The 22,868-nt window shown below is 39.7% G+C and overlaps 1 pseudogene across 1 annotated transcript in view; it reads left to right on the forward strand.

Annotated features, from left to right (window-relative positions):
- LOC307069748 (sodium/potassium-transporting ATPase subunit beta-3-like) overlaps positions 1–18,317 on the forward strand; it is a 28,401-nt pseudogene extending 10,084 nt beyond the window's left edge. Inside the window, exons 4-5 of the transcript in view lie at positions 17,396–17,522; positions 17,718–18,317. The product of the transcript in view is annotated as a sodium/potassium-transporting ATPase subunit beta-3-like (transcript). The remainder of the gene's footprint in view (positions 1–17,395; positions 17,523–17,717) is intronic.
- The last annotated feature ends 4,551 nt before the right edge of the window (positions 18,318–22,868 follow it).

Genomic DNA, 22,868 nt, shown 5'->3' on the forward strand with positions numbered 1-22,868 from the left:
CTTTTCTAAGTAGGGGAAGATGAAAGAATCCAGGTTCATAAAAAAATTCTCCTGAAAATATCTAGCTATGTGAAGACCTGTTCTGCAAGTTTTCCCACAGTACAGAGTGCCTCATTCCTGATCTCTATCCTGAACTCCTTTTAAGGTATGTGGCTAATGACTGCAGTGGCTAATGACTCAATCCTTGTACAGCCAGATGGCCATTGACATTTTTTATTTGACAAAGTGTATTTGAAATCAAGCACACATCTTGGTAGAAGGTTACTGCTATTTGAGAGGAAAAGATATCTTAGTTAATGGTTTTTGTGTTTTTCTAAGTATGGGAAGATGCAAGAAACTGGGTTCATAAAATTTTCTCCTGGAAGTATCAAACTATCTGAGGGCCAGTTTTGCCAGTTTTCCCGGGGCACAAAGTGCCTCATCTTGATCTTTGTCCTGAATTCATTTCAGGGTGTACTGTAGGTCAGCGACTGCAGTGGCTAATAACTTGATTCTTGTAGAACTGGATAGTGGGCAACATTCTTTATTTTATGATGCCCTCCCTTTTGGTCTTAATTTTGACAAAGGTTTGGGAAGCATTTCATGACCATTTTGTCCAACGGTGCTAGGAATGCTCATTCCTAGGTCATCAAGATTTCATTGATAGGCCACTCAATGTGCTACTATTGAACTAGGCCCTGTTAACAGTAGCCAAAAGTCTCTGGACCACCTGTCTTACTAGACAGCTATGGTCCAAGAAAAGATTCCTTCTTGTTGCTTCTTCACATATCTAGAGTTACACATTACAATCATTGATCTTACAGAACTATATTTGGTCAATTGTTTCAAGTAGCCTAGTCATCATTATTATTTTTTTAACATCGTTATTGGAGTATAATTGCTTTACAATGGTGTGTTAGTTTCTGCTTTATAACAAAGTGAATCAGTTATACATATACATATGTTCCCATATCTCTTCCCTCTTGCGTCTCCCTCCCTCCCACTCTCGCTAGCCCACCCCTTTAGGTGGTCACAAAGCACCGAGCTGATCTCCCTGTGCTATGCGGCTGCTTCCCACTAGCTATCTATTTTACATTTTTCATACATTTGGTAACGCTAGAAACATTAGTCTTGTAAAATAGGCAGAATACAAGTAATAGAGCTAGTAACATTAATAAGGTAATAAGTAAGTATTTAAGTTAATTTCCGTTGGGTGTGGCCCAGTAGCTCTCTAGCTCATATGACCAGTCTGTTCTGTACTATCTTTAAGGGAAATGATATATTGGCATATATGTTGTACATAAAGTGCAGCAAAAATGTCTACACATACAAGGTGAGTGGTGGATCATCGTGACCCCTTACAGGACTGATAAAGGAATGTTACATTCTAAGGAGCTACATGGCTGGCGCCAGAAGTAGAAAAATTGATCTTTATGATTGAGCAGGTATTTCTGCCACTGGGGAGGTCTGGTTAATGCATAAAGCAGATACACACTAGAGGGGAGGAAGGAGGCCAAAGGGCAGAGAAAAGGTTTTATGTGTAAATTTTTCTTGTCTTAATTTAAAATGTGAATTTTTATTTCATCACCTGGGAACCTCGCTTGCCCTCCCAAGCCCCTCTGGCTCCCTTCAGTCCAGCTGGGCACTAGGAGTAAGAGGCCCAAGGCCAAACCAGGCTACAGGCCAGGGAAGGAATGGCCCTATAACCTCCCTGGGTGTCCCCTCTGTGGGTCTTCTTGGGCTGGCCCCACAGGGAATTGTGCTTCTCATGCCCAGTGCTACCCCACCCCAGGGAAGCCCAGAGATCAGGTGGGAGGGGGCCTCTTGTGAGCTGTGGTGATCGGTTTTTCTCTATGCAGAGCCCCTTGCCTGGGACAGAGTGAGTGCTCAATATATGTTTATTTTCAGTTGAGTGTTGATTCAACTTTTATGGCTTGTGATTAATCCTTTTTCTTCTGTTATAGAAGCTCCCATTGTTGAGTAGCCAACTGTCACAACACCATATTGGAACTTTAAAAGTTCTGAAAACATCTTGGATCTTTTGTTTGCGTGAGTATTTATAAACTCATATTATTATCCTTTTATTTTTGCATATTTTTCCTTGTAGCAAAGCCTTACAATATTCTACATCTTCCTTGAAACTTCCTCTCATTCCTCAGTTCACACTGATTTGTCCTGTCCTAAATCTTTTTAAGCAAATAATCAGACTGTACAGTTCTTACTTGGTGGTTCTCAAATTATTCACATGTGGTAGTTTTGATTTTTGTTTGATGGTTAGGCTGTATCTTTTATCCTTAAGCAAATATGAGGGTCTTCAAAAGTGCCTATGGGGTGGGGATGGGAGGGTGACTGCAAATGGGCATGGAAGATCTTTTAGAGATAAATGTCCTAAACTTAGATTATGGTGATGGTTTGTACAACTCTGTAAATTTACTAAAAGCCATTGAATTGTAGACTTAAAATGGGTGAACTTTATGAATATAAGTTATACCTCAAAGAAATACTTTAAATGCCTATGGAGTAATAAGTAAAGAATAGTGGAGATATGATATATTTTGTGGGAAGACTAAAAGGAAAGGTAGGTCATAATGATAAAAATACAACAGCCTGAGGAATTGACAAAGACTCTGTCCTTGACCAAACTTTAGACAGGCTCTTCTAAGCCCCCTTTATAATTAGGCCTTGTTCTGGGACCCTGACCTGTGATCGTGTCCTTGGCATGCCTATCCCAGTTTTAGCAAGACTCCTGTGAAGTCATCCCCCACCCTTGATATCTTATCACCTTGGCCTGCCTCTAGCAAAAATTCTGTTGTCAATTTAGAAAGAATCTCCCTCCCCTTGATGTCTCCTCTTAGTAATTTTTCCATCTGCTGACTCTCTCACTCTGTTCTTTGGCTATAAATCCCCACTTGTCCTTGTTGTATTCATAATTGAGCCCAGTTCTGTACTGAAGTTTCTTTTCCCCTATTGCAAAAAATCTGTCTTTACTGCTTTTGTCTGGTGTCTGGCTCTGTTTCTCTTTGACAGAAGGCATTCTCAGACAGTGCTTCTAGTAGTATATATCAGCCTGGCCTGCTGGGGGGAGGGCAATTTTTTTAAAGACCACCTAAAAATGCCTACTCATTCATTCACGAAATACATATTGAGGGCCTACTTGTTGCCAGGCACTGTGCTAGATGCTGAGGAAACAGATGCGAGCAAAAATCATCTACAAGGTCTCTGTCTTCATGGAGCTCATAATCTAGTAGGGGAGCCAAATAGCATGCAGATATCTATACAACAGTGCACTTGCCAGTGAGGACAAGTACGAGGAAGAAGGGGTCCATGATGCTATGAGGGCCTATAAAATAGGGAGATTTGACTAGTCAAGGTGGTCAGGAATGTTGCTCTGAGAACGGATTATTGAGCTAAGAGGTAACAGAAGAATAGAGACTAATTAGGTTGGAGCTGGGGGTTGGGGAGAAGGCTTAAGGCTATGTGTTCAGAGAGAGCATGGTGAGTAGAAGAGACTGGAAGAATGCCAGTATGGCTGGAGGTAAGAGGCAGCGGGAGAGCAGTGTGGCCAAATTTCCATTTACCTATCCATCCGTTGTTCATTCATTCAAAAAATATCTATTGAGCACTGATCATGTGCTAAGTCTCATGTGAGGTGTGACTGTTAACCCCAAAATGGAACCATTTATTTTCCACAAATAAATCATGACCCCCATAGGGGCCTGTGTCAGGAGTGAACACCTTTGGGGTTAGGGTAACGAGTGGGGATAGAGTCTCAGAAGGAAAGAAAGTCATATTTACTGAGCACAGGTTGTGTCAGTTCCGTGGGATCCTGGGAAGCTCATTAACCCCAAGAGGATTCCTGAAGCTGGTTGTGATCTCATTACCCAGACACTCTCAGAGGCATCCCACTGCCTATCAATAGAAAGACATACTGCTTACCCTGGCTGTCACTTCCCTCCATCTCCCAAGGTCTTGGAATAACATTGTTGTCAGAAAGTTGTGAGTAAAATACAAATGTTATATATGTATACAGCTTCATTTGAGATGAAATTTAGGAGTTAAAATTCTAGAAAATAAGACATGTTGCATATTAACCACAATAAATAAGATCTTGAAATAAGTGGAAAGAGATAAAAGATAACATTTGTATGCCATTATCACTTGAAATAATATTATTATTCTTATGCCAGAGTATTCTCACCCCTGCCCCAACCAACACATTATCCAGGCTGGAGTTTCTGACATTATTTGTAGAGTCCTGAGCTGGCATTCAATGCTCCCCACTCCATGGATCCAAGCTACATTTCTAGTCCTCTCTTCCAAGCCATCTGTGCTCTTGGCAAACTACACCATTGTCTGTTCCCTCAAGAGACTCCTGCATTCTCCACACCCCTTTAACATGCTAGAGTTCAATTTTCACAGGGTTTGGCTCTCACACACACATGATGTCATTACATCCTCAGATCAACCCCACGAGGGAGCATAGTTACTCTCATTTCAGAGAAGAATAAACCAAGTCTCAAGGAAGGGGGAGGACCAGCCTTATTTTGGTAAAAAAGCAGATTGCTGGAAATTAGAGAGGAGTGGAGAAAATGCAGTTGTTTTTAGATTAAATGGCAAAATGAATATAATCGTTAGTTTATACTCATGTTACATGTTTATTATGAAGTCTCATTAGTGGTAGTGACAGGAATTTGCCCCTCTCCTTCTAGCTCTATGTCTAGATTCCTTGCCCCTACTCATCTATTTTGTGGAGGAAGAGTATCAAGCAGGGCGAAAAGGAGGGGTGCCAACCCTGGGGAGAGGAGTCTGGTTAAGGCAAGCCACCTTTCCCCATGCAGAGTCCCTTGCCTGGCACACAGTAGGTGCTCAATATATGTTTATTTCCAGTTGACAGTTGGCTTTATTGTTTATGGGCTGTGATGACGCACTTTCCTTCTGTTCCAGAAGGTCTCACTGCTCACTAGATCAAGGACAAATAGTTCCCAAACTGTTACAGCATTATCTTCAAATTTACAGAAGTGTATGTGAGCAGGATAGGAAAATTTGCTACATATAAGGTTGGTTCTTCCACTTGTTCCCAATTCAGTATTTCTCAGTTGATATTAGTTTACTTTTTTTGGTTAGAAAAACAATTTTATTCTCTGCAGAATATACTGAAAATGTTTTACCTCTTCTTTGAAACCACTTTTTACTTCTCCAGCCACCTTGATTTCTTATCTCTTGGTTCTTTTTGAGCAGATTTTAAATCCCCCTTGGTTGGTCTCTTATAGTTTCAGGTGTACTCATCTTGTTCATTCAGTGTTACCCCTAAACAAATACTATGGCTTCCACAAAAGCTGGTTGAGTAATACAAGAAGAAGAGCAGACATGTGATGTCTCCTATGGGGAGAATTGTTAAACAAAACCAGGGGACAGAGAATGGCAACTTTATACATTGTTTCCAGTAGTATATATAAGTCTGCCTTTTGAGGGGAGCAAATTATTTGAAGTCTCTTATTAGTTATCTATGGCTGCATAACTACTTACCCCCAAATGTAGCAGCTTAAAACAACAAACATTTATTATCTCACATATTTCTGAGGGTCAGGAATCTGGGAGTGGCTAAGTTGGCTCCAGGTCTCTGATGAGGTTGCAGTCAAGATGTCAGCCGGGGGGGCTTCCCTGGTGGTGCAGTGGTTAAGAATCCGCCTGCCAATACAGGGGACACGGGTTCGAGCCCTGGTCTGGGAAGATCCCACATGCCATGGAGCAACTGAGCCCGTATTCCACAACTACTGAGCCTGCGCTCTAGAGCCCACGAGCCACAACTACTGAGCACGCGTGCCACAACTGCTGAAGCCTGCGCACTTAGAGCCCATGCTCTGCAACAAGAGAAACCACTGTAATGAGAAGCCCATGCACCGCAAGGAATAGTAGCCCCCACTCGCTGCAACTAGAGAAAGCCCACACGCAGCAATGAAGACCCAATGCAGCCATAAATAAATAAATTTATATTAAAAAAGAATATACCTATAAAAAAAAGATGTCAGCCAGGACTGCAGCCATTTGAAGGTTTGACTGGAGTTGAAGTAGCCACTTCCAAGATGGGCTCATGGGACTTGCAAGATGTCTCAGTTCCTCACCATGTAGATCTCTTCATAGGGTTGGTTGAGAGTCCTTATGACACAATTACTGACCTCCTCCAGAATGAATGACCTGAGAGAGATCAAACAGAAAGCTGTGAGACCTGTGACCTAGACACACACCCTCGCTTATGTCATATTCTTTCAGTTGGAAGTGAGTCACACTTAAGGGGAGGGGAAGCTGCTGCTGTCACCATCATGTTGTTTCCTTACAGCAGAAGCAACAACAAAACCCTGAAAAACTTGCTTCTGGTATTCATAGAGCATGGTGGGAGGTGGGAACAGGGATATCAGAGAACAATCAGATGACAAAACAGATGTAAAGAGAAGAAGCTTTAATGGTGGTGGCCCTGGATTGGGAAAGACTGTGTGGGACCTGGGCTGCCCACCCAGTACTCCTCAGTATTTACTCTCTCCTGTCTGTCTAGGCTTGTGTCTCTGTTTTGATAGGTAAAGACACCAGGCCAAAGTATGCTTCCCAGAGAGCATGGAAGAATACAACATGCATCTCTGATAGTAACCTAGGAAATCCAAAAACTGAAAGGAAATCCCACCAATTGATTTGAAAAGAATGTAACGGTCTTTCTTTCAACCCAGGTTCTATCAAACCAATTCATTGCACCACACAGAAATGGTATTGAATTTACCACATCATGTACAAAATAGAACTTATTTTCCTTTTGGCTGTTAAATTTCCAAAGGCTCTCCATGGCATGATTGAGCTGTTTGTTTTATTCTAAATTTAATTTCTTTTCAGAAAGGAGGTTGCAGGGAGAGAGGGAACTTACATTTAATGAGTAACTACCATATGCCAGACATTTTATATATATTTTTGCATTTAATTCTCACCACCACTCTGAAAATAAAATACTATTACTATCACCATTTTACAGATGAAGAAATGGTTATTTAGAAAAGTTAAGTAGTTCTTTCAAGATCATTCTACAAGTGAATGAAATAAGCAGGACTCAAATCCAGGCTTTGTTTCACTCCCAGGCCTGTGGTGTTTATTAGGGTGCTTCTTTTTCAGATGGTGAGCTTTCAAGCTTCAGCGTCATGTTGATTTTAATTGACTAAGTAGTAGAGTTATTTTTTCATTCAATGACAGAATGAATGTAAATACCTTCATGGTACATAAATAGTATTTATTATTATGAAGTGTCATTAGCATTAACACCCTAAATTCCATGGCTCTAACTGCTTGGTTACAGAAAATTCGATGTTCTATAGATCAGTGCCTTTCAAACTTAAATATGCATTCAGATCACCTGGAGGAATATGCTGAAAATGCAGACTCTAATCCAATAGGTCCAGAGTGGAGCCTAAGATTCTACTTTTCTTTCTTTTATAAATTTATTTATTTATTTAATTTATTGGCTGTGTTGGGTCTGTTGCTGCACATGGGCTTTCTCTAGTTGCGGTGAGCGGGAGCTACTCCTCCCTGCAGTGCATGGGCTTCTCATTGCAGTGGCTTCTCTTGCTGCAGAGCACAGGCTCTAGGCACGCGGGCTTCAGTAGTTGTGGCGCACGGGCTTAGCGGCACGTGATATCTTCCCAGACCAGGGATCGAACCTGTGTGCCCTGCATTGGCAGGCGGATTCTTAACCACTGTGCCACCAAGGAAGTCCCAGATTCTGCTTTTCTAACAATCTCTCAGGTGGTGCTGATGCTGTTTGATCTCAGATCATACTTTGAGTAGCAGGACTATGGAGTATTCCGCCATAACTATTTTTGGAATCCCCAGGGGTGCTTCTAGCTATCCAGGGATTTGTAGTCACAGATCAAGGATGTCTAGCTGAGTTACAACTCTCAAGCTTCTGGCTGTAGCTATTTTAGAGAGGTTCTCCTCTACACCAGAACTCTGCTTATGGTACCATTTCTATCTCCTTATATGAGTGGATTTGGAAATCTGCTATGCCAGATATTACTGGATCTGCATGCTATTGTCCCTTGATGTTAACCGAAAATGCTGGCTGATGAACAATAGCAGCCAAGAAGAGGGTGAATCAGACAGGCAAACACTACAGTCTTTTCTGCTGCTTGAGAGGGAAGAGAGAGAGGGATCCCTGGACCATGGTTAGCATGGTTCATTCTGTAGGACAAACATATACCTATGGTGTAGATAAAATATCTGTATCAAATCACAGCTTGATGGCACAGGTCATGGAAAGTATCCAGCTCAGTCCCTTTGCTCTGATTCCATGCTTTTCAGGCAAATAAGTGATCACTGAAGATGGTAGTCAAGAACCATCATATCTGCTAATGGTTCTCCCATGGTTGGCAAGTGTTTAACAAGCATGCATTCTAGTCATTCATTCAGATAAACAATCTGTCAAAGACTGCTAACACTAATTAGTAACTTACATGAACCAAATACTGGCTAAGAATCTAGAGATATAGTATCTCTACTCTCAAGAAAATTTCAGTATGGAGGGAGACACAGACAAGTAACCTACAGTACATAGTGATGGGGGTTAGGGTTATTATCAGAGCCCATAGCAGAGCCATCTAACCCAAATTTGGGATGGGTGGGGAGGAGGCAGGGCAGTGGTGTGCTGGTTAATGTTTAACAATCAGTTCTCTGAAAAAAATAAAAGCCCTGATTTGTTAGTGTTTGCTGATTTTCATGGTGGAAATGCTCCCATCATGGCCAGTTTCAAGCTACCAAATTGATATCACTGAACATAGAGTTGTGCAAAATGGGCTCTTGAAAGTCAGGATAAGTTAATTCTAGCACACTATTGGGGTAGAGAAGGCTTCCCAAAGTGAATTATGTCTAAGAAGAGATTTGAAGGAAAGCTAAAGTTAGTCCATCAAATGTGGAGGACAGACAAAGGGATTCCAGTTAGAAGAAACAGCAATACAAATAACTCAGCATGGTCACAGGAAACAGGTTGATTTGGCAGTAAGTGTCGATAGTCTGAATTAAAGTGTAGGAGGGAATAGTGTTAAATTTCCCAGTAGGCAGACTAAGCATATATTGATATTTAGGGCACCAGAAGGGTGGAGGAACCAAGGAAAAGAAAAAATTAGTTCTGATGAAATTATTAAGTGTATAATCAATAAATTTGGAAGGAATGTCAAAGAAAAATTATTATAACACTTGTTAAAATGGTAAGGAAGACTTCATTCAAGATTATTGCGACAGGGTAGAGACTATTGCAGCAAGGGAGAGAGACTGAACTCAACTCCAAATACCACAGTGACAGCTGGGGATTTATAGTCTATGAGAAGAGTGAGGGGGTCAGTGTATAGAAAATTACTAAGAGGAAATATCAAGCATAGGGATATTCTTGCCAAACTGTCTTAACAGGATTCTTTGCTGAAGGTAGGCCAAGATTGAGTCTTAGTCAAGAAGAGGGCTCAGCGAAGCCTAATTAAAGTTTGGTCAAGGAAGAAGTCTTTGTCAGAAGCTATTTTAATTTTAACATACATGTGAGTTTAGTACTATTGAATTAGAGCAGAAACGAGAGTACTACAATATTTTTAATTCATAGGGCTTCTGGTTCTGGGGATGGGGAAAAGATACTTGGAAAGAGTCAAAAGATATTAATGCTGTAGAAATAGTAGAATTTCATGGCTGATTAGAGATAGAGGGGAAGAATAAATCAAGAATTATTCTGGTTTTCTAGCTTCTGCAAGTGATTGGATGGTAGTGCCCATGAGATAGGTAACATTGGAAGAGGAGCACATTTAAAATGAAGATGATGACTCTGCTATCAGACATGTTCGAATTTGAAGTACTCGAAGAACATCAAGTGGAGATGTCCAGCAGGCAGTCAGGTATATGAATCTGAAGCTCAGCAGAGAGGATTGGGCTGGAGTTATAGTCTTGGGAGTCACCAGTACATAGGCTGTAATTGTAATCATGAGGATGCCTCTTAAGGAAAGGGTATAGAGTGGGAAATGAGAAGAGGGTCAAGAAAAGATCCCTGAGGAACCCCAGCATATGGAAGAATCCAGCAAAAGAGACTGAGAAGGAGTGATTAGTGGAGTAAGAAGAAAATTAGTAGACAGTGGTGCCCCAGGATTCAAGAGAGGAAAGTATTTCAAAAACGGAATTCAACTGTTAAGGAATCAAGCAAGAAGACAACAGAGATGTGTCCACTGGATTTGGCACATGGAGGTCTTCAGTGCCCTTGACAAGAGTAGTTTCAGTGGTGTGATAGAGATTCCATTTCAGATAGAGAAGCCATTTCAGAGTACACTGAAGAGTGAATGGGAGATTAAGAAGAGGAGTCAATGAGAATAGATAATTCTTTAGAAAAATTTTACTCTCAAGAGCCGTTGAGAAATTGAATGGTAGGTGGAGAGGAATATGGATCAAGTGAGGGCTTTTCAAAGATGAGTGATACTAGAGCAGGCTTAGATGCTACTATGATCTATTAGAATGATCTATAAAGAGAGATAAGGATGTAGGCAAAGTATCTGAAGATACTGGACAGGAGTGGATGCAGAGTACAGGTGGAGAATTGACCTTAAACAGCAGGCACTCATAATGTATAAACTCATTCTTAGGCACAGGCCTTATTGATAGAATGTCTCACCGTCTGTGGATAGGCAGAACATCAGGACATGAAAATATTGTAACATTTAGCTTCTTCTGATGTTTTTTAAACCAGTATTCATTAATAAGCTTTAATAAAACAGTTGTGTCACCTTCAGAACAGGGAAATCCTCAAAACAACAAGGGACTTATTTTCCTTTCATTTAACAACTATTTTTTGAGTAAACTGTGCCATGCAATGATCTAAATGCTGGAAATAAAATAGTGAACAAGTCATACCTGATTATTTCTCTTATAGAGCTTAGAGTCTACTGGGAGAGAAGTATATTAAACAAATAATTGTAATATGGTGTGATAAGGGCTATGATGGGAGAAGTACTCTGTCAACACTTTACCTTATGTGGGAGTGGAGGAGTTAGGGTCAGAGGACTTCTAGAAACAGATATTAAGTTGGTATCTGAAAGATAAATAGGAGTTATCCAGAAGAATGGGTTCAAGAAGTAGGGTGTGAGGAAGAGTTCCAGGCAGAGGTAACTGTATACATGAAGACCTTGACACCGAGAGAGTGTGATGCAGTTGAAGAACATAAGGTCAGTGTGACTGGACTGCAGAAAGTGGGAGGCAAAATGGTGGAAAATGAAGCTGGAGAGGTAGCAGGGACCAGATTACGCAGGGCCTTATATACTATGTTTAGGATTCTGGTATTTATCTCGAGACCCAGGGGAAGACATAGCAGGGATTTAGGCAGGGAAATGAGCCTGACAGGATTTACATTTTGAAAATATTCTAGCTGCACTTCTGAGAATTGATTGGAGGGGGCAAGAGTGGAGGGATAACTAAAAGAGCTGAGAGGCTATTGCAGTTGTTTGGATGAGAATTATGGTGACATTTGCTAGGATGTTAGGGGTAGAGATGGAGAGAAGGAGAAGTATTTTAGAAGTATTTGCAAATTAACAGCTCTTGGTAAAGAATTGGATGTGGAGAATGAGGGAGAAGAAGGTGTCAATGATTCCTAGGTTTTTGGCTTGAACAACTGGTTGGATGAGGCGATGGCAGCTTTTACTGAGACAGATAAGTAAGGCAGAAGAGGAGGCTGCAGATGATCAAAGATTGGTTTTTTAGAAGAACTAACTCACTATCATCATTCTCTTACCAGATGCATCTGGTAAGACTCCAATCAAATAAAATTCCAAGAATATCTGAAAAGCTCTAGTATTACTTTTACCTTCTTAATATCTTGAGTGCCTATGGATGGCTGAAGGGTTTAGCTTATGTTTTTTTGACTTACTGTGTTTGACCTTCATAATTCATTTAATTATACTTCTTTTTCTGACCTTATTATTGCTTTTTCTGAACCACTTCTACCAAACTAGACCAATGGTGCATTTACGTTCATGCTGAGTTCAACTCTTAGTAGGGACATGAATTTATAGTAGGGACGCTGTAAATGTATGCTTCTTATATTTTTAATATGGATTTTTTCAAACATATATACCTAAGTAGATAGTAATAGATTAACATATTCTCACCAACTAACTTCAATAATTATCAACTTATAGTCAATTGTATTTAATCCATCCAAGCAGGATGGACTTTAAAGAAATCACTATTATTCATAAAACAATTAACAATATTTCTTAACATTATATTTCCATTTAGTGTTCTAATTTTCCTGAATACCTAATTTTCCTTTTACAGTTTCTTTGAAACGGGATTCAAATACATCCATGCATTGTATTTTGTGGATGTCTCTTAAGTCTCTCAATTCATTGGTTCCCTGTCTCTGTTTTTATTTTAAAATTATTATTTCAATTTATTTGTTGAAGAAAACAGGTTGTTTATCCTGTAAAGTTTATCACATTTTGGATTTTGCTGATCACATCTCTGAAGTGTTGGTTAACATATTCTTTTGTTCCTTATACTTCCTGTAAACTGGTAGATCTAGTGCCTTGATCTGATTCAAGATTGATTTTTTGGGGCAGGAATATTTCATAAATGTTGTGTCTATTTCTATCAAGAGGTACAGAATATCTGGCTGAATCTCTTCTTTGTGATATTAGTGGTCACTGATAGTCATTACCTAGATTCATTATTTCATTAGGGGTTTATAAGATGGTGATATTCCAATTCTATAATTCTTCCTTCATTTACTAGTTGCAATATGTCTATAAAGAAAAAATTCCTCTCGAAAGCTATTTCATCACTCTGAGGGGCAGCTTGGATTCCCTTAGCACCATCCTCCAAAGGTGACCAATGAATATATTTTTCAGTGTCATTATTACTCATGGGTTTTTAACATTTTTGATGTGTTTCAATTCATAAGTTCATTGCAGTTATTATTCTTAATGATATTCAAATTGGCATTGTAGCCCTTTTCAAGTTGGTTCCTGAGTGCTTTTGACACTACCCCAATCGTCTTTGATAGCTTTCTTGCTTTCTGATATGATAATTAATAAAACAATATGAATAAATAATTTTAAATATTTATGACATGTTAAGTGCATGATTGTGGCTCTAAATTACCATTTAGTTATGCTTTGTACAACAGGATATAAACACCACCCTCGTCTGCAGTCTATGGAATGCTAAGTTGACACACAAGGCAGTCAAAGCTTCCTTTCATTCAATATCTGACTAATTTATGGCTTTACAGAAAAATAAACAGCCAGCACATGATTTCATCTCCTAAACAAAGCATTTACACTTATCTAAATATATTTTTTAAATGAGGTGGAATTTCTTCCTTCTTAAAAATATGTTTCTGGAACTACTTAAAAATTTGCATTTTCTAAATAGCTGATAAAAAACATTCCTCCATATTGTTGAAGAAGGGAGGCACTGGGACCACCAGTAAGACTTGGTTTAAGTATGCCAGTCAGACTTGACTTCTTTCCGTCCTGCTGCATCAGAGGCCATGCTCTCCTTTTTTGTTTCTTCTTTTTTGCAGCCTTTAGTGTCTTGGTTAGCCACCCCAGTCCCAGTGGATTTCCCTTTTGCTCCTCCTTTCCCTCTTGCTTGCACATTTTTCCTGAAGGTTTATTCTTTCTTGTTGCCTTTTGTTTTTTGCTTAGTCTCAACTTTGGAAGGAACAGGTTTGGCTACAACCTGTGAATCTCCTCTTGGGCTCTTTCTTTACTGCCTCTTTAGCTGAATTGACCTTCTTCTTAGAAATCTTGGTGGTGGCTTCAGTGAGGAAGATGAGTGCCTGGGTGCCTAGGAGTCTTCACAAAGCTGGGCTACTTTGCTGCTGCCAATCCCATAGCCTGAACTCCTGGGGCCCAAGATGGGAGTGGATCAGATGTCTGACCATTATTTTGATTTAATATCAGGAATCTATCTCTCTCTCTATCTATCTATCATCATCCTCTATCACTATCATCTGTGTACTCATCCCTCTCTCTCCCTTTTTAGGTAAATGGTAGCATACTATACATGCTTTTCTCCACCTTGTCTTTTTCACCTTAACAATATACCAGGAGATCATTCCAAAGTAGTATATAGAGTATATATTCCTCATTCTTTTTACAGCTACATAATACTCCTTAATGTGGATGTATTGCAATTGATTCAAACAGTCCTTTATTGATGGACATTTGTTTTTTTTTAACCTTCTGCTATTACATATAGAACTGCAGTGAATAATCTACTGCATATGCTTTACTGTATTTTTGCCAGTGTATCCTTGGGATACATTCCTAGAAGTGGGATTACAGGGTCAAAGGGAAAAAGCTTTATGTAATTTTGCAAGATTCAACAACTTCCCCTCCATTGGGGTGGTACTATTTTACATTCCCACCATCAAAGCATGAGAATGTCTGTTCACAGCCTCACCAAAGACTATGTGGTCAAACCTTTGACTTTTTGCCAATCTGATAAGTGAGAAATTATATCTTACCTTAGTTTTAATTTATACTTCTCTTATGAGTAAAGTTGAGTATTATTTCATATATTTAAGCGTCATTTATATATCTTTTTCTGAGAACTGTCTTGACAGTTTAAAAGACATGTTCAGGGCTTCCCTGGTGGCGCAGTGGTTGAGGGTCCGCCTGCCAATGCAGGGGACACGGGTTCGTGCCCCGGTCTGGGAAGATCCCACATGCCGCAGAGCGGCTGGGCCCGTGAGCCATGGCCGCTGAGCCTGTGCCTCCGGAGCCTGTGTTCTGCAACGGGAGAGGCCACAACAGTGAGAGGCCCGCGTACCACAAAAAAACAAAACAACAACAACAAAAAAAAACATGTTCAATGTGTTTCAATCTGTTATAGTCTTTTTTATTTTTGGTATAGTCTTTTTTATGCTCAAGTTCTATCTTAGGCCAGTGGAAGACTCTTCAGGCTATCTCCTGTGTCCTTTTGACATGACCTCAGCATTCCTTAATTTTTTTACTCTAGTAATCTTTGACCACTTCTTTGCTAAGTGATATAACAAGATATTCTAGACTTATCTTGTACATTAAATGCCTCAGAATTGGCATCAGCCATTTCTCTAAGCTGCTGGGGGAATAATAATTCTATTTGCTAAGCCTCATATCCACATGCACATTCATTGACTTATCATTACCTGACATTACAGTGTATATTGTCTGATTCTTCCTCTATATTCTAAGAATTTAGAATGTAAGCTACATGGAGGGTGAACACTTTGTTTTGTTCACTAATGTATCTCGAACACCTAGAACAAAACCTGATACACAGAGGTTCTCAAAACCTGCTTCTTTCCATTTATCAGAGGTCATGATTGCAGCCCTCTACATGAGGAGATGGGTGATCATCCGGAGACTGAGCCCAGGAGTCACTATCATTCATTCATTCATTCCTGTGTACTGAGTGGCTGGTATGTTACAGACAGTGTTCTAGGCAAGTTGGTAATGTTTGCATTAGGCCTGAGGCTCAGGCAAAACCTCTAGCCACACTGATCAGGCAGAAATGATTCCTCTTCAATGTCAAACTTGAGCTAAACTAATAGGGTCAAGTAACCACCTGGAATAAAAGGAAATGGTGGATGGGACTTCCCTGATGGTGCAGTGGTTAAGAATCCACCTGCCAATGCAGGGGACATGGGTTCAATCCCTGGTCCGGGAAGATCCCACATGCCGCGGAGCAACTAAGCCCATGTGCCACAACTACAGAAGCCAGCAACAAGAGAAGCCACCACAATGAGAAGCCCATGCACCGCAATGAAGAGTAGCCCCTGCTCACCACTACTAAAGAAAGCCCACGTACAGCAATGGAGACCCAACACAGCCAAAAATTAAATAAATAAATCTTAATAAAAGGACATGGTGGGAGTATTTTCTTCCCTCAGGACTCCTCCTTCATGCAATGAAGACATGGCACCAAAGCTTCATACATTATGCAAATATATGTATATTTTACTTATTGTTTACATTTCCAGATGCTGTCTGTGATAGCTGTATTCTATGTAGTTTATGTGAGAGGGAAATCAGAGTAGGCCAGGACTAACATTTGTTGAAGTCTTATGGTGTGCCAGACATTTAAAAATAGATTTTCTCACTATATTTTGTATTATAGTCTCCTGGAAGATAAAGTAAGGAGGAAAAGAAAGCACATTTTTACAAGACTTTATTTTTTTTTAGATCAGTTATAGCACTTTCTTTAAAAAAAAAGGAAATAGTATAAGGATTTTCTATTCTTTTCCTAGCTCCAGGAGGTAATTCATCTTACAACACAGAAGAGTCAACAGATACCATTTGCAAAGGATTTCCCATTTATTCCTCACACCACTGTGGTAAAGTGAGGGATTTTGTCACATCCACTGAGAAGACTGAGGCTCAGAGAGGTGATAACATATAAAACTCTATCAGTCATTTCTAGATTAGAGCAATGGTTCTCAAACTGCCTTGTGTCATCTGTATGACGTGTAAACACTAATTACTGGGCCCCATCTGGGTGAGGCCCAAGAATATGCACTTCTAACAAGTTCCCAGGTGATGCTGATGCTGCTGGTCCAGGGACCACAGTTGGAGAACTACTGATGTGAATAACAAACAAAAATGACATTTACCTTTTACGAGGACCTAGAGAATCACTGTGAGCTGAGAGGGCTGGTGGAGGTACATGGCCTGGGGTCAAAGCAAAGGGGATACAGAGTGTAGTGTGCCCAGGCCCATGCTTTGTGCCATTGACTCAGACAGTGGCTGACACTACGTCACTCTCCTTAAGTGTGAGGGGACCAGTCACTGGTCCACAGAACTGTTCATGTGGCATTGTGATTTCATCATGTCTCCCGCCCTGGGGAGCCCTGTGGGTGAGGGATTAAGCACCAGGCTCCCAAAATCTCCCTTGATCTTAAGAGCTATTCAGGTTACTTCTTATTAAATCCCTAATTCAGACCAGGCTATGGGAAGTTAGGAGAGGTGAAGTAAATCAGGGACACTGTCTTGTAAATGCCTGCTCAGCAGTGAAACCTGGAATTACAATAAAGCTTTCTCACTGTGTCCCGAAACTACCAGAGCTCTGAATGCTTTAATCTCCCTGTGCAGTCGATGGTGGCCAGGATATTATTTTTTGATCATTTTATATAGTGAGCTGTATTACTTGTAAATGATTCTATTACTGAAAAATTTTAAATGCCCTATGGCAAATAACAAAAACAATAACATCCCAGCAAAGCTTGTCTGTAATGGTTAGAGTAAATATTTGCAAATTAGGGCTAATTCTCATGATATATGAAAGCATTCTCAGCAACCAGTATAGAGAGATGGACAAATGATGCTGTGGCAAGCAGCCTCTAAGACGGCTCCAATGAGCCGGAGCCTCCCTTCCTGAGCGGCGCCGGCCAGCCGGGGACCCCTTCCTGGAGCCCGAGCCTGGACCCTGCGGCCCGAGCGCCCCCGGGGCCTTATTTGTACGTAGCGCGCCTTTGTACGGAGAGACTCTGGCGGAGGTGCCAAGCGGTTCAGCGAAGCCAGACCCTGCTCCACTCCCAGGAAGAGGAAATTTCCACCCCTGAAGCTGTCTTGTGACTAACGCTGCCACCCCAACCAGTCGGAAAGAGTGGGAGTATTGAGTGTGTACTGTACACTGAATGTACAGCTGTGGGTTAATCACACAAGCGCATCATACACGAAAACGCACTTGTATTTGAACAGTGAAAAGGCCCTTAAACAAAGGTTTGATCTTGCCCTTTTACCCAGGCTTTTATGGGTTCCTGGCTGCGCTCTTCTCATTCACAATGTGGGCTATGTTTCAGAATCTGAACCATGAGGTTCCAAAATATCGTGACCAGATAGTCCAGGACTTATGGTTTTTCCAAAATCAGTGACTGCGTTGGAATATTCATTCAATCTGTCTGATCCAGATTCCTATAAAGGGTACATTGGAGACCTAAAGCCATATGACTTAGAAGAACAGAAGAATCTCACAGTCTGTCCTGATGAAGTGCCTTTTGAACAGAGAAGTCCAGTTTATGTTGCATGTCAGTTTTTTTTACTGTCTTACTTCAAGCATGTGGTGGTGTGGATGATCCTAAGTTTGGTTATACCAGAGGAAAGCCTTGTATTCATGTGAAAACAAACAGAGTAATTGAATTAAAGCCTTAAGGAGAACCAACTATAGAATGTATTTCGAAGGATGAAAACACAGCTACTCTATCAACTTATCCTCCCAATGGAATTATAGGAATAAAATATTTTCCATATTATGAGAAAAAACTGCATGTGAGGTATCTATAGCCATTAGTTGCCATCTAGGTCACCTTTGACCCTGCAGTACCGTAAAAGAAGTAACAGTCAAGTGAAAGGTAGGTGGATTACCCAACCGAAAACACCAGGATGTTCTTGACAAGTTTTTAGGACGAGTTGTGTTCAAAATCACAGTGTGTGCATAGTAATGAGTTAGGATATCTCCACAGACTAAATATTATGTTGTCTGTCTTTATTTTGTATCAGCTGGACCTGCCATTCTCGAATTATGAGACCACCCTGGACAAAGGTAGGGTGGTACGTGACACTGGGGTAACATCATAATGTGCTTCTAGATCATAGTGTTCAATGTCCTTTGAAGTAACTGCCTGTTGCCTCTGCTGCCTTTTGAATCAGTGGACAGTCACCAGATAGGGACTGTGAACACTTGATTCGAAACATGTAGAATGGGGGTCTTGTCCTATTTTTATGTGGTTTAATTGCCAAGTGTATAAACCTTGGTGTGCTGCCCTATATAAATATTTTATACATTTAACACTGGTTAAGTGTCATATTTTCATGCCAGCAAAGTTTAGGCATAAAATGGTACCTGACCAGCATCAAGTGACTTTATAGCTGCAAGAAATGTGATGTATGGAGAAGTTCTGTGAGGAAGAAAAAGGAAAATAAAAGTGAGTTTGAAAGGTTTTCTTGGTGTTTTTGTAAAATTATTTTTTACATGCTGAATTAGTCTGTGGATCTTTTTGATTAAGAGCACAAACTTTTTGTTGTAAAACATGTAAAAAATGTAGTGACGGGATTGTTTTTAGTGGTGGAACTAAATCTCTTATACACTATTTTAGACCATAGATGAAACACAACATTTCTAGGGTAGCCAGTATGAATATGCACCTAATTTTTTATGAAATTAAGTTCATAAGATTTAAATTGTATGATACTTTATGAAATATCTTATTACTGCTTTTATTTAGCAGACTGTGGACCCTAATAAAAAATATAAATTGTTAAGAACCTATTTACAAATGAGCCCTGAGATGAGAGCAACTATAAAAAGATCATCATTTTGATTTTGTGTTTCATCTCTTTCTACGGACTTGATATGATTGTTTCTTTCAGTCTAAGTTATTTTTCAAAAAGCAAACCTGTGTTTTTTTAAATTGAGTTATAATTAGCATATAATGTTATATTAGTTTCAGATGTACAACATAGTGATTCAATAGTTTATACATTATGAAGTGATCACCATAAGTCCAGTTACCATCAGTCACCATACAAACTTATAACAATATTATTGACTATATTCCCTATGTGTACATTACATCCAGGTGGCTTATTTATTTTATAGCTACAAGTTTGTACCTGTTAATCTCCTTCACCTATTTCGTCCAGTCCCCCACCCTCTTCCCCTCTGGCTTATGATGTCTGTAGAGGTGAAGCAATATATATCCACTAGTCCAGCACACAGAACCTAGGAAGAAGACATATTAAAGGGCCATGAATGTGAGAAAGAACCACTTACTTAGGTCATCCATTTTCAAAATAAAGCGAGATTTGACAGTGACTCTTGATAGAGACCCATTCCTTAAGTCTGTAATTGAGATAACTAAGTTAGAACATATGGGTAGATTAAGTATCCAAGTGAATGGAAAGAAGTAAAGGGAAAATATGTATATAAATCGTGAAAAAAAAGATGGCTCCAATGAGCCACGCTTCCTAGTATTCATGCACGTGCATGTGTAATCCTTGTACTTAAGTGTGGGCTGGGTTAAGAGAGATAAATAGTGAAGCCTTGAATTACTCGAAAGCTTTGTCCTTTGTGTCCTGAAGCCGCCTGGGCTCTGAGTGCTCTAATCTCTCTAGGGGCTGGCACTTGATGCTCCCCAGGGTATTGCTCAATTTCTATTACAATGGACTGTATTATTTATTTATTTATAAAATATACATAATATTTACCATTATAATCTTTTTAAAGTGCACAGTTCAGTGGTATCCACTGCATTCAAATTGTTGTACAACCATCACCACTGTCCATCTCCAGAACTCTTTTCATCTTGTTCCATGCTCATTAAACATTAATTTCCTGTTCCATCAGCCCCTGGTAACCACTATTCTACTTTCTGCCTCTATGAATATGACTACTCCAGGTGCCTCATGTAAGTGTAATCATACAGTATTTGGGGTGTGTGTGTGTGTGTGTGTGTGTGTGTGTGTGTGTGTTTGTGTGTGTGTGTGTCTTCTTTCATTTGGCATGTATCAGAATTTCATTTCTTTTTAAGGCTGAATAATATTCCACTGTATGATAGTCATCCATTGGTGGACATTTGGGTTGTTTCCATCTTTTGGCTTCTGCTGTTAAAGAAAACCAGAGCTGTATAGTAGTTAAAGTATTAAGAACAGATTTTATTCAGGAACTATTGTAATAAGAGTAAAGAAACCTCAGATTATAACTGAGGTCAGTTCTGAGTACATCATGGGCAAATACAGGTTCATAGCCTAGGAGCAGAGTGGGGAGTCAGTGGATGGAAAATTGAAGCGGGGGGGGATTCTGGTTAAACCAACCTGACTAGGGTTCTTGCTGAAGGCAAGCCATGGTGATCAGATATTGGGAGTGGAGATTCTTGCTAAGTTGACTTAGCAGGATTTTTGTTAAAATTGGGCTATGCAAGGATGAACACAAGAGTCCAAAGGTTGAGACCTAGTTGAGAAAAAGGTTCAGAGGAACCTGACTAAAATTTGGTGAAGGAGAAAGTCTTATCAGTGTGAATAATACTGCTATGAATATTGGTGCACAAATATTTGTTCGAATCCCTGCTTTCACTACTTTTGGGTATATACCTATAAGTGGGACTGCTAGATCATATTGTAATTCTATTTTTAATTTTTTGAGGAACATCCATACTGTTTGTCACAGCAGCTGTACCATTTTACACTCCCACCAGGAATGCACAAAATTCTAATTTCTCCACATTTTCACCAACACTTGTTATTTCCTGCTTTAAAAAATATAATAGGGCTTCCCTGGTGGTGCAGTGGTTGAGAGTCCGCCTGCCGATGCAGGGGACACGGGTTCGTGCCCCGGTCCGGGAAGATCCCACATCCCGCGGAGCAGCTGGGCCCGAGAGCCATGGCAGCTGGGCCTGCGCGTCCGGAGCCTGTGCTCCGCCGCAGCGGGAGAGGCCACAACAGTGAGAGGCCCGCGTACTGCAAAAAAAAAAAAAAAAAAAAAAAAGAAAAAAAAAAATATAATAGCCATCCTAATGGGTGTGACTTTTATTTATTTTAAAAATAAACTTTATTTTGAATAATTTTATATATAACTGTATAATTTTAGTCAATAATATTGAAAAATGTAAAACACTTTGTATGGCAGGAAAAAAGAAAAGTTATGTAAAAAGTAGAGAGAAAATATTGCAAACTCCATGGGGTTTATATTTCTGCTCTGTTTGGCAGATTTACTAACCAACAGGTCAATGATGTCAACAGAAAATTCACTAGAGGACCAATATTTGTGGCTAATAAACATTAGCAAATAATAGAAATCATATTAGTGAAATAAGCAAGTTGCAGAATAATATGTATAACATGATTATAATTTTGAAGAATATGTGCATTTTAGTATATTTATGTAAATATCTGATTATATGTAATTATACATTAATAAATTACATACAGAGAAACACACCTGAAGAATAGACATCTGTCTATTTTCAGTGAATATCTTTGGGTCAAGGACTGAGGGTCAGGACTTCCCTGGTGGTCCAGTGGCTAAGAATCTGTGCTCCCAATGCAGGGGGGCTGGGTCCGATCTCTGGTCAGGGAACTAGATCCCACATGCCACCGCAACTAAGACCGAACACAGCCAAATAAATAAATAAATATTAAAAAAAGGACTGAGGGTCAGGCAGATGGGATTATAGGATAATTTCAATTTACACATATACATGTTTGCCTTGTTTGAAATTTATACTCAGGAAAATTTATTAAGATAAAAATTACTAAAGAGCAAAAATATGTGACCCAACTGACGAAAATTATGTACTCATATGTTATGTTTTGGAAATGTGTTCACAATATACTTGTTTGTTGAGAAAAGAGTAGGTTAAAGCAACTGATTTGACAGTGTATCTGTGTATGTGTTTGTTTCTATGTCTCAAACGTCTTCACACATGCAGCTTTCTCTTCAACTCAGGCAGGAAGTTGATGTCTAGTTTTAGGGCTTAGAGACCGCTGAATGTCTTATATTCAGAGAGATTGCTGCCAGCGGGTGGTAAATTCTGCAAAGACCTGGCTGTGAAGCCAAGGCCAAGTCCCTTCTCCATTTTCTCCTCCACTTGCAAAGCCTCTGGTACCGAGACCTTCAGAATTGCAACTCTGATTCTGATCCCGAGGCAGCATCTGTCTTCATATTTTTCTCTTTTCTAATGAAAAGCCTTTTTTTTAGAGTAAACAAAATGTTATTTTTAAAGTTGCTTGTTAAGCAGTACATATACTTATTGTATATGTGCTTGAAAGATTTTTTTTTTATGTAAAAAGACTAAAAGGATATCTATTTAGTTTCATATATGCATTATTCATAGATCTTTCAACCTCTCTCTTGCC

The sequence above is a fragment of the Hyperoodon ampullatus genome, assembly GCF_949752795.1.
Source record: "Hyperoodon ampullatus genome assembly, chromosome: X".
Classification (NCBI taxonomy): Eukaryota; Metazoa; Chordata; class Mammalia; order Artiodactyla; family Ziphiidae; genus Hyperoodon; species Hyperoodon ampullatus.